The sequence below is a fragment of the Schistocerca serialis genome, chromosome 5, assembly GCF_023864345.2.
Source record: "Schistocerca serialis cubense isolate TAMUIC-IGC-003099 chromosome 5, iqSchSeri2.2, whole genome shotgun sequence".
Lineage (NCBI taxonomy): Eukaryota > Metazoa > Arthropoda > Insecta > Orthoptera > Acrididae > Schistocerca > Schistocerca serialis.
In genome coordinates, this window is record NC_064642.1 from 511,663,144 (window position 1) to 511,680,070 (window position 16,927).

Consider the following 16,927-nt stretch of genomic DNA (forward strand, 5'->3'; position numbering starts at 1 on the left):
GGCGAAAGCTGAGTTAACACCTTAGTGCAAAGAACATATTTCAGTAAATTCTTTTAGTCAGATGTCTTAAGTTCCTATGGAGCATTCCTTTTAGAATTGTGAAAAATAAACGTAACTTCATTTACAAGAAATTACTCTGTTTTGAAAGGTAGATTTGCATAATATGAAAGCCTGAAAGTTACTGCTATAGTTCTGAAACTAATTCAAACACAGTGATGTGGCACATTTGTGCAGTTTTGTCATCCTAACTAACATCCCAGTCAAGGAAAACTTAAACCAACAGCAGTTGGAAACGCAATCTAAAAAAAAAAAAAAAAAAAAAAAAAAAAATGCACAGGGGAACAAAAGGTATAAATTGCTAATGATAGCTATTTGAATGTAATGATTCTCAAGCAGAAAGAAAGAATTCTGTGAGAGCAAGGACTTTGTATTTTATCATGTTATTTGTAGTAAGTTAACTTGTAATTTTGTTTACTGTCAAAAACCTATGTTTCGAGAATTTTAGTAGTATGTTATATTCAGTCGTTATTGTGTTTGTATGGTGTGTATAAACGTGCGCTCATAAGTATGTAAATCTGGCCTATTAAAAGAGGCCATTAATGCACTGGACTCCAGCCTCAGTAAAATCATTTCTCGCTCATAAATGTAATGTTGACCCAACCAAGTTACACCTTAATAATAGTGTTATAAGACAAAACAGTTTCAAACACCGTAAATGTAATTAAAAATTTAAAAACTTCCATAAAGAAATCCATGTCAACGTGAGCCAGTCTCACCTAAATAACTAGCAAGAAACCGAAGAAGTGTCACTCTTTAAACATCTGGGCTGTGACGCAAGCTATGATTACGACCAAGATGTAGATTAAAATCGGAAAAAGTTTCGAACAATTTGTGGATCGACAAAAACAACAGTTGTGTTGTGCCATAGATAATTAATTGGGTGCAAGTAGATATAATTTGCCATTTCTGGCGCAGTTTGAAAGACTCATTGTATCTTTAGTTGCGAAAACACTTCTGCAGGACTCGTTAGAGCTTATGAGCACCCAGTTAGAGCAACACATTGTGGCGTTGTTTAAACATGTGTTTACCTCAACTTATTTCTCATTCAATGACCAGTATTTTAAACAAGTTGACGGTGTCGCCATGGGAAATCCTCTGTCTTCCTTGGTGGCCAACTATTTAGCGGAAGACTTTGAGGAAGAAACGCTACTACCAGTAAATCTCAAACCTTCCTGCTTCTGGCGGTGTGAGGACTACGTATTTGTAGTGTGGCCCCACGGAATAGAGACATTACTTATGTTTCTCCGGCATCTGGATTCACTCCATCCAAATATATGGTTCACAATGGAAACGGAAAAAGGTGGCATTTTACCATCCGTGGATGTCATAGTCAGAAGGAAAGCTGATGGCACACTGTGACATAGTGTTTATCAGAGATAATCTCTTACGGAACTATATTTGCAGGATACAAATTGTCATCACACTGAGCAACACAAGTGTCTTACCCTCTATGTTGCATAGAGCACATGTGGTCTCAGGTGCCGACAGTCTTTCTGGTGGGCTACAACACGAAAAGCGGTATCAAACAGAATGGCTGTTCCGAACGACAGATACGCCATGCATTTAGTTCTACGCAAATTCAGTGGAGGGATGTAAATGAAGGGGCGAAGGCATCCGCTACAACGACATTCTTGCCCTATTTTAGCGGCATGTCCTCAAGAATAGAAAGAATCCTCAAAAGGCACGACATCACTTGTGTTTTTCGGCCACCAGAAAAATAGATTTCTTGTGGCCAGTCAAAGACGACCTTGGCCTTAGGAAACGTGTCGTGTTTAAGATCACATGTCAGAGTAAAAGATCTTATGTTTGGCAGACATGCCGAAACGTAGAAAAACATTGCGTCGAACATTGTCGTCATACATGCCTAGTGCAATCTGATTAATCAGTGGCAGTGAATCATTGCTTGAATAAGGGGCACCGTATATTATGCGAAAGGACTGAAATTTTATCCCCAGCGTCATCTTTCTGGTATTGTGTTGTTAAGGATGCCATACATATCCGACAGTGGACAATATTTCAACAAGGCTGCAGGTTTTCAATAAACACCTCCTGGAATTCAGCACTGGCTGCGATTAAATCAAAACAGGGTAGACAAGAACTTCCTATTTAAGACGCGACGCAGCACATTGCTGAGATTTAATTCAGCTTTTAACCACAGGAGCGTCCAGCAGCACTGTCAATGCCCACAGACAAGGCTGGAAAGTCTTTCTGCGACTCCTGCAGGGAGCACCAGGAGCGCCAATTTCCTCCAACTGCGAACGTCGTCCCACACACACGTAATGCCTGATCCTGGCCTCATAAATTTCGACGATTATCATCCGTCGTGCATTGCAGCAGTGGCAGCAGCAGCTACCATCACCTGTGGAGCAGTTGCATAAATGAAATACTGTGCATTTTACACAATACGATCTGCGGTAACCCAGAGAAGTGTATTTGCGGCAGATCTTACAGGAAAGCCTGAAAGGTCACCTATTTTATATTTAGGTTTAGTATCTAGAAAATTTGTTAAATAAACAGTTTTCATAAAGATTGTTTTATTTTCTTTTGTTTACATCTCTTGATTTCTGTTCTATTGTTGAATATTTTGTGTTATTATATTCATCAAGTAGATTTTTAACTAAACTGATCCACTTACAATTTCTTCCACATCCTTTCTTTCAATATTCTATTAAATCTTTCAACAATGGACACTTTTAATTCAGAAACCGTTGAAAAATGATTAATCTTACATTTTTTCACTAAGTCTTGAAGTTCTTTATTACACATTTCTTTACTGTTAACTGTTTATAAATTTCTTGATTGTATTGACCTGACTATTTTTGTGAAGGAATCGATTACATTCATACTTGCTTTACCTTTAACTAAGAAAGACCAAGTAAATTTAAAAGAAACGATGACATTAGTTAATAAATACTTACATAATTTATTTTTGATATTCCTTTCAAATTACCTGAATCCATCTCGACTAGATCTGATTGTATAAATCATCAACACTAAGAGAAATTACAATGCTTCTTTAAAAAATTTTTCTCATCACTTTATGTAACTCATTTATAATTTCTCCATGTATATTAACAGTTTTCAGTCTATCAACTAAAAAGCTTTTGTAGCACGTTTACCCTTTTTCGTTTTAGAGATTCAAGAAACACCTTGAATTTTTTGTCTTATATTTGTAGTTGTTACCCTTTGAGAATTATTTGTTTCACTTCAAACAAAAGATGTGATAATAACCTATCATCTTCATTTGATTCTAACAATAGTTCACCAAATAAGTTTTTTTTTTAAATCTACATGTACAGAATCTGTTTATCTTATGTCTCGAATTCCTGAATTATGTAATAATTTTCTTGATTGGTTACAATTGGTTTGTTTGTTAAGACTATGAAGTACACTTTAAGTAATATTAAAATTGTTAGAATCTAACATTTACATTTTCACCAATAATAGCTTCTTTAGTAATAAAATCATAGTCATTTAAAGGGTGAATTTTTTGTTCATTTCTGGCAATAATCTTCATTTGCACAGTAAATCAGTCAAATCTAAAGGCTGTTAATTCAATTAAACGAATTCAAACTAAATACCAAGGAATTACAATTATGAACAACTTAAATTAGAAGGAAAATACAGAAAATTTTGTGGGGGAGGCTAACCAAGGACTGCAGATTTTTGTCAGGACACTTAGAAAATGTAGCAGATTTATGAAAGAGACTGTCTATGTTAAGCTTGTCCATCCTCCTTTTGAATACTTCTGTGCAGTGTGGCATCCTTACGAGATAGGATCCGTGGGTTACACCGAAAAGTTCGAAGAAGAGTAGCACATTTTGTATGAGGTGCATTCAAGTTCTAAGGCCTCCGATTTTGTTTCTAATTAACTACTCACCCGAAATCGATGACACTGGCGTTACTTCTCGACGTAATCGCCCTGCAGACGTACACATTTTTCACAACGCTGACGCCATGATTCCATGGCAGCGGCGAAGGCTTCTTTAGGAGTCTGTTTTGACCACTGGAAAATCGCTGAGGCAATAGCAGCATGGCTGGTGAATGTGCGGCCACGGAGAGTGTCTTTCATTGTTGGAAAAAGCCAAAAGTCACTTGGAGCCAGGTCAAGTGAGTAGGGAGCATGAGGGATCACTTCAAAGTTGTTATCACGAAGAAACTGTGGCGTAACGTTAGCTCGATGTGCGGGTGCGTTTTCTTGGTGAAATAGCACACGCGCAACCCTTCCAGTACGTTTTTGTTGCAGTGCAGGAAGGAATTTGTTCTTCAAAACATTTTCGTAGAATGCACCTGTTACCGTAGTGCCATTTGGAACGCAATGGGTAAGGATTACGCCCTCGCTGTCCCATTACATGGACACCATCATTTTTTTAGCACTGGCGGTTACCCGAAATTTTTTTGGTGGCGATGAATCTGTGTGCTTCCATTGAGCTGACTGGCGCTTTGGTTCTGGATTGAAAAATGGCATCCACGTCTCATCCATTGTCACAACCGACGAAAAGAAAGTCCCGTTCATGCTGTCGTTGCGTGTCAACATTGCTTGGCATCATGCGACATGGGCAGCCATGTGGTCGTCCGTCAGCATTTGTGGCACCCACCTGGATGACACTTTTCGCATTTTCAGGTCGTCATGCAGGATTGTGTGCACAGAACCCACAGAAATGCCAAATCTGGAGGCGATCTGTTCAACAGTCATTCGGCGATCCCCCAAAACAATTCTCTCCACTTTCTTGATCATGTCGTCAGACCAGCTTGTGCGAACCCGAGGTTGTTTGGTTTGTTGTCACATGATGTTCTGCCTTCATTAAACTGTCACACCCAGGAATGCACTTTCGACACATCCATAACTCCATCACCACATGTCTCCTCCAACTGTCGATGAATTTCAATTGGTTTCACACCACGCAAATTCAGAAAACGAATGATTGCATGCTGTTCAAGTAAGGAAAACATCGCCATTTTAAGTTTTTAAAACAGTTCTCATTCTCGCCGCTGGCGGTAAAATTCCATCTGCTGTACGGTGCTGCCATCTCTGGGACGTACTGACAATGAACGCGGCCACATTTTAAAACAGTGCGCATGTTTCTATCTCTTTCCAGTCAGGAGAAAAAAAATCGGAGGCCTTAGAACTTGAATTCACCTCATATTAAGGGGAAATAGGAGAGAGAGTGTCAGCGAAATGATACAGGATTTGGGGTGGACATCATTAAAACAAAGGCATTTTTCGTTGTTGCAGAATCTCCTCAAAAAATTTCAATCACCAATTTTCTCCTCCAAAGACGAAAATATATTGTTGGCGTTGATGTACATAGAGAGAAACCAATCATCATAATAAAGTAAGGAAAATCGGAGCTCACATGGAAAGGTATAGGTGTTCATTTTTCCTTAGCGCTCTGTGAGACTGAATATTAGAAAATCGTTTGGAAGGTGATTTGATGAATCCTCCGTCAGCACATAAATGTGAATTCTAGAGTATTTATGTGTATGTAAATTCAATTATTTGTTTGTCACAGATGCTTCAAAGACTGCTTATTTGACTTATGTACAGTGTTAAATCAGTTTTTGAAAAGTATTTCTTAATATTTTATAATTTTTCTGTTTTGTAAACTGATTAGTTGAAATACTTTTATTAACTTCATTAATGTTTTCATTATAATCTCTTTTGACGATGTAATTATTGAATTTTGTTAAAATATTTGAATATTCATTATTTGAAATGACATTTTAAATTCGTGTTTATTGACAATTTTTGAACTGAGTGATAATACTTATGAATTCAGGTTAGTAACAGGATCTTTTAATTCTTTTTCTAAAAGCTTTTTATAAACATCTGTTTCATCGATTGGATCTTTTACACTCACTGATATTCCAGTAAGAAACCTAATGCAACTTTTAGTTCAATTAAAAATACTACTTAATTCTTTATGAAACTGATTTGTGAAATTTTCTAATTATTTGTCAAATTCATTTGTTAATTTTTCTGATTCTTTACAAAATGTGATTTTAATACTGGTTTTATTTTTTATTTCTTTATGAAACTGTTTATCTAAATTATTTATTTTGGAATTAATATTACCTAATTATGAAGTATGTCATGTGTTTTAATTTTTGTGTCAACTTCTTGTGTACTTAACGTTTGTCTTAATTCCTTAAATGTCCATTTAAAACATTTAATTGAATCTGCAACCACTTGATAATAGTTCTAAGACAAATAGACACTAATGACTGCTAATAAATTCGTTAAATCTGTAGTCTTTCAACTTTAAAACATAGTTAATTTTTTCTCAATAATTTTATTAAGTGTGTTGTATGTTACCACCAACTTAATCAAAAAAATAATTGCAATTTTTTTGATTTATTATGACAAACCCAGTGAGTACAGTCAGATTGGATATATCTAAATCGACTATCCCACTGTCACGATTTTTGGATTATTGGGTAATTTGTCTGTCATGAATATATCTCTAAAATTTTTCATTTGTAACTGTTTAATTAATTCTTCTATATCAATTTAGACGAAGGATTATTTGATTATTTCTTCGAATTTTCTTTTACTTTTTTCATCCCTCTTCCTTTCTTTCCCATGTCTTTTTTGGCCTTCTAAGTCTTTAGCAGTTTTTGGTTTATTATGAACAGATGAAACAACAGAAAAAATACCACCAATTAATGAACCAATCGCAGCTTCACTTGTCAATAAAATGGGTTAAAGTCATCCTTTGTGTTTTGTTAATCCAGAATCTTCTTTCTTTTTCTTTAGATGTTCAACATTTTTTTTTGCTACAGGAATACCTGATAATAAATAAATTCCCGTCAGTTTTTTATCTCTCTTTCTTTTTTGAGTATTAGTTAAAAATTATCGATACTACTTAGTTGTTCATTAATTAATTTAATTTCAAATGATTTTGGTTTAGTTTTACCACTTGGAAGTAAAGTCTAAACTACAGTAAAGTTAATCACTTATAGAGATGAAAATGAATAAAGAATTTTATAACCCCAATCTTTACCATGATTTCAGCACCCATTCCTAACTTTCTTTTCCCTCACATTATTCTTCTAACATTGGTTGCCACCAATCTTTCACCAAATGAAGCATCTACAGAATACATTCTTTCTTCTGCAGTTAATTGAAGTTATTTATTATCAGTGTGTATTTTTCAAATTTTTACTTTCTATACAAAAATTTCGTGGTTTTTACAGGCTATGTCTAATGGATTAATTTCTTTATCTTCTCTAGATAATCTTTCTTCTAAACTTGTTCCAGTGGCAATAATTATGACCAGGAGTATGTAATTTAAAAGACAATTTATTAATTAAAGCAGTAAATAATCGTTTTCTATATTTTTGAAATTTCCAGAACATTTGAGGAAAGGTACTCACAAATCTATTTATTTATTAACATTTGAGATATTCCAGCATATTCATTTTGGTAATCCTTATTTCCAGCTGATTCTGCTCTATGAATTACAGATAATCAGCAATTAATTTGACTAACATCATTCATCCAAACATTTTCAATTGGTTTTTGTGTAAATTTTCTAGTTAACCCTTCACCAATTTTTCTAATGTATCATTAAGGTCTCTTTCTGAAAAACAAGGAAAAAAATTCTTCAAAAACTGTTTTCATCAACTTATTAAATTTATTTCCTTTCCTGATTTTATTTTATTTGGATTATTTTCATAATATACTGCACAGGAGTGGAATAAAATAGTAGCATCATTTTGTAAATCAAAGAAATAAAATTTTATATCTGAACCATTAGTAGGAGTCTTTTATTAGTTAAAAGATTCATTAATCCATTAGTAGCTTCACATATTCTTTTCCCAACTGTTAATTTATTACCATAAAACTTGACTGGTAATTTTCCAATTTATCTAAGTCTGTCAACAGGTATTAATACAAAAACCATACTTCACTATAGTTGATAAATTCTAACATTCTCCCAACTGTATTTCTTTTTTGGTTATTATATGACTGTAAAACATCGCAAATTTCTAGAATGAATATATCTGATTTACTTTCAGATACATTTATTAGAATAATTTTTACTATTTTTAGTGAAAACTGTAATTTTTTCATTAATTTGTCTTCAATTTTTTAACGTCTTCATAATTTTTTGATATTTCTACATCTACATCTACATTTATACTCCACAAGCCACCCAACGGTGTGTGGCAGAGGGCACTTTACGTGCCACTGTCATTACCTCCCTTTCCTGTTCCAGTCACGTATGGTTCGCGGGAAGAACGACTCTCTGAAAGCCTCCGTGCGCGCTCTAATCTCTCTAATTTTACATTCGTGATCTCCTCGGGAGGTATAAGTAGGGGGAAGCAATATATTCGATACCTCATCCAGAAACGCACCCTCTCGAAACCTGGCGAGCAAGCTACACCGCGATGCAGAGCGCCTCTCTTGCAGAGTCTGCCACTTGAGTTTATTAAACATCTCCGTAACGCTATCACGGTTACCAAATAACCCTGTGACGAAACGCGCCGCTCTTCTTTGGATCTTCTCTATCTCCTCCGTCAACCCAATCTGGTACGGATCCCACACTGATGAGCAATACTCAAGTATAGGTCAAACGAGTGTTTTGTAAGCCACCTCCTTTGTTGATGGACTACATTTTCTAAGCACTCTCCCAATGAATCTCAACCTGGTACCCGCCTTACCAACAATTAATTTTATATGATCATTCCACTTCAAATCGTTCCGCACGCATACTCCCAGATATTTTACAGAAGTAACTGCTACCAGTGTTTGTTCCGCTATCATATAATCATACAATAAGGGATCTTTCTTTCTATGTATTAGCAATACATTACATTTGTCTATGTTAGGGGTCAGTTTTCCAGTTACGTCGATGCTTAGCTTTTAAAAACTTGTTATTATTTATTCATTAAAAAAACTAACATACACATTAAAGTATAAGAATTTGAAATAGTTACTATTGAAAGTGATTTTAAATTGTTTATGGATAAATAAGACAGACTTGTATAAGTTTAGGTTTCAATGTTCAAGTTATTGAACCCAATAAAGAACAATTGGTAATCATTTATCAAAAATAACACCATTTGAATTAATAAATACAAATTTTAATGTGGACATTGGAATGTTTGTACAACTTACTGGCCATTTTCAATGAGATACTAATATTATTTCTTCATTTAAACCAAATGATGAATTCTGAAGACCAACAATTTATGAATGAAATTATCCACTAAATATTCCAATTTTTGATACTATTCAGAATTTAAAACTAATTATAACTGGAGAAAATGACAGTTTGATTGACTTCAACAATTCAGCAGTTACAGTTGTTTTAAAAATGTTTTAATAAATTTTTCCTTTATAAATTGATAAGACTGGAAGTTACCAGTCTTACTAGTTACCCACTAATGAAAAACTAAGAATAATTCAAATATTCGAAACAATGGAACAGAATTTACTATTAATAGTGGAGACAGATTGATTCATTCCAATCATTCCAACTTTATATGGATATCAGTATTATTCAAACCAATGGAACAGATTATCCAATGTACAACAAAAATGCGATACAAAAATTCGATAGTTATTTGTTAAAACCGTTCTATTTTATCACAGTTAACAAAGTAAACAATATTCTGTGTAGAATAGCACATCTATTTATTTCTTCATCAGTTCTTTTTTGATTAACTCTGTCGCTAGCAATAATTAACTTACAAGGACATACTCTTAATAATAAAAAAAATAAAAAGTAAAAAAATGTAGTACTTATCTGTTAGAATTACATGGCAGATTTTTTAGATTAAAAGGAAAATGTATGAAGTAGATTTAACAGTAATTTTCACTTGGAGTTCAAATTCTGGAGATTCTATTCTTATATGGGCTCATCATAATCGAAACTGGAGTGGAAACAGTGGAGACATTTCCAAAAGAAGGTAAACTTGTTGTAGAATCAATGGGAATTCCTGTTCCAGTGGTAAAATATGAATTGGAATGTTAACTCGAACCAGATGAAGAAAGAGTGAAAAATCAGAAAATTCCCATTTGTCTGTTTGATGCAGAAACCATTGAAATTACCAGATAAAGTGAAAAAAGAAATTTTGAACTAGGTATTACTAATTATTATATTTACGCAGAATGGGATATGCTTTACTTTATTGTTGTTGTTATCCTAACTAATCGAAAAATAATCAGTTAATTGGTTCATCTTTATTGAATCATGTTAAATTAAAAAATACCTATATAAAGAACAGAAGAAAAGAAGATTTTGGTCAAGAAATATGGAATCTTGATACATTGAACAACTTTTTAAAAGCTTACAAAGCTTCCCATGGTTTTAAAAGAATAACACAGTTACATAACAACATTAATACAAATCGCTTACTTTTATGGAAAATTATCCTGTCTATGCAGAAAATGCTGGCCAGTGTGGCCGTGCGGTTAAAGGCGCTTCAGTCTGGAACTGCGTGACCGCTACGGTCGCAGGTTCGAATCCTGCTTCGGGCATGGATGTGTGTGATGTCCTTAGGTTAGTTAGGTTTAAGTAGTTCTAAGTTCTAGGGGACTGATGACCACAGAAGTTTAGTCCTATAGTGCTCAGAGCTATTTTTTTACGCAGAAAATGTGACTAGGCAAATGAATGGTTTTAACTACACAAAAAGAAACTAGGAAGTTACATGCCACTTTTAATGAAAACATACAGAATGATATACATGTATATGTAATTATGTATAGAATATTAATAGAAAATTGTTAAACTGAACGACTTAGTATTTTATTTTTAAATGATGAGTATTTTGAAAACACTTGTAAGTTACTTCCTACAGTTCATAGTTTATTTATGTGTTTGTATTATAGACTGATTTTCAAGAAACGGACTATAAAATATTAAATTAAAAAAAATTGAATTAGGTTTGAAAAAAATGAAATATGGTTTTATAGTGAAAAACACATTTGATTTTCGTTTTAATTGCGACAGGAACTCCAAATTAGTTCTACTGGCACAGTTGTATAAAAATTAAGACGCCTGTGATAGCTAGCACTACAGGCTGCATTAGTGAGTCAGACCACAGCTAACTGAATGGCACTCTATTGGGGACTGCTGCTGATACGAAAAAAGCTGCACAACGACACCAGTCAGTCACTACACCACAGGATGCATCCAGAGTGAAAATCTCAACAATGGAGCAGGAAGGCAAAGACATTGCAGTGTATTTGGCCCAGTTACTTCACATCCGAGCTGCAGACATGTAGTGGCTTACACGATTAAATCTGACACTGTAAGAAAGCAAGGATGGTCCAAGACAGTGTAAATACTCGTCATTGTTAGTCAAAGGTATCAAATTCTGCTGGCCATCAGTCCTGAGGAGGGACCTATGTCAGTCCAAAAATGTACTGGCCTACATAGTCCACAAAGTGACACTGTCTGCTAGATGCTGCCCTGCTGCTGGTACCAATTCTAATACTGTAGACTTGGTGTCCTCTAACCAGCAGGTCACACACCTGCTGTCAACCTGCCACCCTGGAGGTCCCTGGTTCTCGTCTGGGGCCATGCGCCACACATATATCGCAAACTCCTACCTGGCTGTCTCTGCACTGGGCAGATATTTCTGTAGTGAGCTTCCCCTTCTATAGGAAGTCCACATTATGATTTAAAGGACCATAGTGCACTTCAGCTGGGGCTCCACGGTCACTTGTACATGGTGCGGCTGCTCCTCTGGGATGCAGACTTGCTAATGTCAGCTGCCTTCTCTTGCTGATTCCTTCCTCGCCTGCTCTACCCAGTGGGCTGCATGCTGATCATAGTGTCTTCCCTGTCGGCAGTGTGCAGTTCACGTCTGAATGGCGTTGGCCTCCTTGGGCGTCACCACGACTGTTGTGGTACTGTTCAATATTTGTGCGGTTTGTAATTGCCAATTCTCTGAAGATACTTCTGATGTCTACAGACATTCATTCATCATGTCACTGCTATCCTTCCTGGGTGGTGCACTACACATATCGTGACCTCCAACTCCCTCCAACCGCCAACACTCTAGTGGCCAACCTGACTGTCGTTATAGTTATTTACAAAATCTGAAAAAAAGTGTATTGGAACATATTCTTGTTTGTCGATATAGGTATTTTTTCTATCTATTTGTATCCATTTACTCGACTAAGTAGTTTGCAGGAAAGATTAAAAGCCAGTATGTCCACAGAAATCAAGTCTATGGAGCTTGCGAGAAAAGATGAAGAAGATTAATCTTCTTGTCTTTGTAAAAACTCCCATCAGATGTTTCATCCAGATTGCGCTGTTTGTCTTTTCCCGTCTATGATAGAGAGAGGACGTGGGTTTCTGCTTTATTTCACCAATAATTTGAAATATGTTAATTCTTGTAGTACAAAGTCAACTTCATTTACTAGTTCCTTATTTCACCTGATCTATCTATCTACGTTATCAGTATCTGTGATACTTCAGAGAAGCAGGAAATGCAGGCAGAGGTAGCTGGACGCCGCAGCATGGTCTTCAAAGGAGAAGAGAAGGTAAATAATTTCAAGGCTTGGAAAACTATCAGGTAATAATTTAAAATTATATGTTACAGATTTTTGGTGTATACGAAAATCATAAGCCTGACTGTCTGGAATGTGCGTCGCTGTGCGTAAATTAGCTGGGACACACGCTCCCGAGCGAACTCACTATTGTTGCCCCTCTTGTGCGGCGCCAGTAAATTTCCATCGCACTTATCATTCTTAAAACTAATAATAAAACAGTAGAGTAAAAAATTAAGTTTTATAAAACTGTCAGCACCAGTACCGTACGACACCATTATTACATGGAATTGTGAGTCACATAAATATGAAGAAAAACGACAGCATAATGCAAGCACGAGATTTGAAATTCTTGAGTAGAGTAAAGGACTGGGCAATTAGAGAATGAATAAAGATTGAATATGCTCGAAAAGCGCTGAATGTACACGCTATTATTGAGAAAACAACCGAAAGAAACTCCAGAATTACAACTCTAAGGACAGAAGAGTCGTAGGTGGACCAAAGAAATTATGAACACAGACTCTATGAAGACGGAACAGGAAGATGTCTAATGCCTGTTTGGAGGATGACTTCCATGAGCCTGTTCAACTATCACATTTTTCGTTTACTCACATAGATTTGTGAGCCGTGTATCGACTCGTGCTACACCTTGTATTTAGATTGCATTGGTTTTCCTTTTCCTCCCCTGACGTGTTTGTTTGATACGTTGTGTGTCATTAGCTGGCTGCTTGGTTGTCTTTCCCTCTGCTACTGATATCTGCGTTTGCTTCCGGGAAACTACTATGGAGGAAGTGAGGTCTTTGACCTGTTGTAACCTTGTGTGGTGACGCGGAAGTAGGGGCGTTGTGCGCTCAGAGAGTCTGGTGGACCCGGGAGGGCAGTGTGGCTCTCCAGCGCGAAGCAGGCGTGATCGGTTGTACCGAGTCGCCACGTGAAGTATGTCGGCTGTATGTAACGAGCGGGTCGAGTTGACGGAAGAGCTCCCCGCGGGTTGGTCGTATACAGAATCGCCCCACGAGTGGTTGCTGTTTATTTCACCTTGGTGGGACGTTAACAAGCTTCTTTAAGTCCTCCGTTTCAACACTGGAGTTTATAAAGGAGACACCTAACATGAAAGAGCGGTCACTACCCGTCAACGTTGCAGAGAAGTCGTGAAATCCGGTGACAGAGCGTGTTGTCGCGTGACTGTGGCGTGTTGGGTACACTGGCGACGCGTGTGCGGTCGGATGTGTGGACCCTTGCCATCGGAAGTCGTGTACTGCCTGTTCGAGCATAATTGTAAGTTAAGTTAGTGGAAGGTTTAATCATTAAGTAATAAATTTGCGTAACCAGTGGCACTTCTGCCTTGTGGCCTCAGGCGATCGGGTTCCTCTCTCTGGCACCGGTGTAATTGAAGAGAGTAATCTTTCCTCCTCCTCTCGTTACTGCCCTATGGGAGGTGCAGTTTTGGCAGTTTAATTGTTTCGCTATTCTGTCGTGTGTTATCAGTAAATTCATGCTTCTTGTTGTTTGATTATGTGGTCGCTCATTCAGGACTGTGTCGTGTAATGTTTCCTTGCACGAGGTTAGCTCTAATTCTGTCAGCAAGTTAAGCCATCTTATTACAAGTTTTCGCTGGCTAAAAGTCGGTGCAGTGACCAGCCTGAGAGTGGCAATTGTGTTTACGGGCGTATTTAAATTGGTCAGTATTGTGCCTAGCCTGAGCATCCCTTGAGTGTGTGATTTGTGGCCGCCTTACACGGGCCCGTCATATCTGTTATGTTCTAATGATATTCCAGGACACTTTTGTTTAAAAACTTTTTTAAATTCCCCCATTCCTTTATTTCCATTAATCGTGTGTGAGACCTTAGATACTTTTTTCTTTTTTAATGGCGATGTTGGTAGCTTCACTACTTCACCGTACTTTATTAACAAAGTTCTGTATTTACTTTAGTAGCCTGTTTGCTAACGATCCTTAAATTTTTTAAACTGTTGTATTGCTATAAATTACTTGATTGCCGTTAGCGGCGTGTTTTGAAAGGCTGTTATTGCCATACTGATAGCTTCTGTGCTTTTTTTTAATTTTAAACTGTTGTATTGCTATAAATGACTTGATTGCCGTTTTTTAAAAGAAATTTTTAAACAGTTGCATTGCTGTAAATTACTTGATTGCCGTTAGCGGCATGTTTTGAAATGTTGTTGATTGCCGTACTGCTAACTTCTGTGGTTTTTTTTAGTTTAAATGTTTTATTGCTGTGAATGACTTGATTTGCGTTAGCGGCGTGTTTTTAAAGGTTGTTTATTGCCGTACTGTTACTACTATTATTTTAAAAAGTATTGCTATAAATTACTTGATTGCCGTTAGCGGCTTGTTTAAAAGGCTGTTTATTGCCGTACTGCTAGTTTCTGTAAGATATGAATAAAACATTTGTGTGTGAAAATCTTAACTCGACAGTAAACTATTAGAAATTTGGCCCCGTTTCTCAACTTGTGGTGTGGCTTGTAGTAACCGTAACCACTGTGTGTGTCAATTAGTTCCTTATACAAAAGTTTGTATTATGAAATTTAGTTACTGAGTCTCTCCTCAAGAAATAGTTCATAAATTCTTTCTGTATACAAAATTCAATCACAATCACGTTTAAAACACGTAATTTTTCTTGTACATGAATGTATCTCCTCGCAGTCTGTACTGACGAGAACTCATAGTACTTCACTAATAACATCACAATGATCAACGCATGATCAGCGGCATGGTGATGCAGAAAGCAATGGAAACCACTGCATTAATAATGTCTCCCCACAGGACATGTGGCCTGTAATAGATAAAGTGTCATGATGACCTCTCCATTGGCAAATGTTTCCAGACAAGTCACCCTTCGGATCCCTGGGAGAGAACTGCCAATGGGAAGGTGACCATGAGAAAAAATTCGATAACCAACGAAAGGGTAAAGTTCTACAAGTTGGTGAGTGGTATGTCAGAAGTTTTAAGAGATTTTATTATAATCCTAGTATAATTATTGTCATCATGGATGAAACTTCGTGTAGTAAACAAGCCAATCAAAAGCTGTGGAGAGAAAAGTTTCTGGAGGAACTTTTGCAGAGTGAAAACAAAAAGCTCTTCTCATTATGATGTGTTATCAGGAGACGAATATGCAGACTTGGTTAAACAAGTAGAGAACGTGGAAAAGTTGGAAAAAAGAACATCATTACAAGAAAGAACAGTAAAAGGATTTGTTGTTTTGAAAATACGTGATGTGAAAAACCTCATTGCACTGTGTGAAGGGAATATAAAATATTTTATTCCAGCTGATGAACTTCATGATGTGATTTATGCAGCTCATGTAGCTGTGGGTCATGGTGGTCCCGATAGGATGTTATCCAAGACATCAAAAAATATGCTAATATTACAGGGGAAATGATATTCCTCTATTTATCAATGTGTGAGTTTGTCAACAAGACAATAAAGAAAAGAGGGCTAGTTTCAAAGCCAATTCTCCATTTGGAAATGAATAGCAGATGCCAAGTCGATCTGACTGCTTTCCAAACACAACCTGACAGGAATTTGAAATTCATTCTAGTTTACCAAGACCACCTCACAAAATTTGTTCTCCTTTGCGCGTTAGCAACAAAGAGCGCTGAAAAAGTGACTTATCGTTTGAATGACGTATTCGTAACTGTAGGGGTGCTGTGCATTCTTCAATCTGATAATGGCAGATAATTTGTCAATAATGTTATAAGTGAATGCGTAAATCTTTGGTCAGGACTGAAAATTTTACATGGAAAACCAAGGCACAGCTAAAGTCAGGGTTCTGTTGAACGTGCCAACCAAGACATTGAAAATATAAGTTTTTGGTTAAAGGACAACAATTAGATGAAATGGTCGGGAGCATTAAGGTATATGCAATTTATGAAAAATCGAGTTTACCACTCTGGTATAAAACAATCACCTTACAAAGCATTGTTCGGAATCGGACTTAGGGTAGGACTTTCCACTTCCTCGTTGCCTCGAGAAATCATGAATGATATTCAGGATGAAGATGACCTAAAGAAGGCAATCGAAGATGAGAGCAATACTTTATAATAGTACAAAGACAGTGATGATGATAACGTTGTGAAAACTGACACAAGCGACATTTTACCACTAGACAAATTGCAACAAAAAATTTAAAAAGCAAGCTAAAAACATCAAAGCTTCCTCTGACAAATCCGATCCACCGGTTGGCCTTGGAGATAACGTAACCATACCTACTTCAGCTGTAGATAAAGGTAGAGGTGACCTTCAAAACATAATTGGAGTAATACTTCAAAAGACTGATGAGTTGGCACCAAACATGGCTACTTCAAAAACATTATTGCAGATACAATTTTATTAAAATTTTC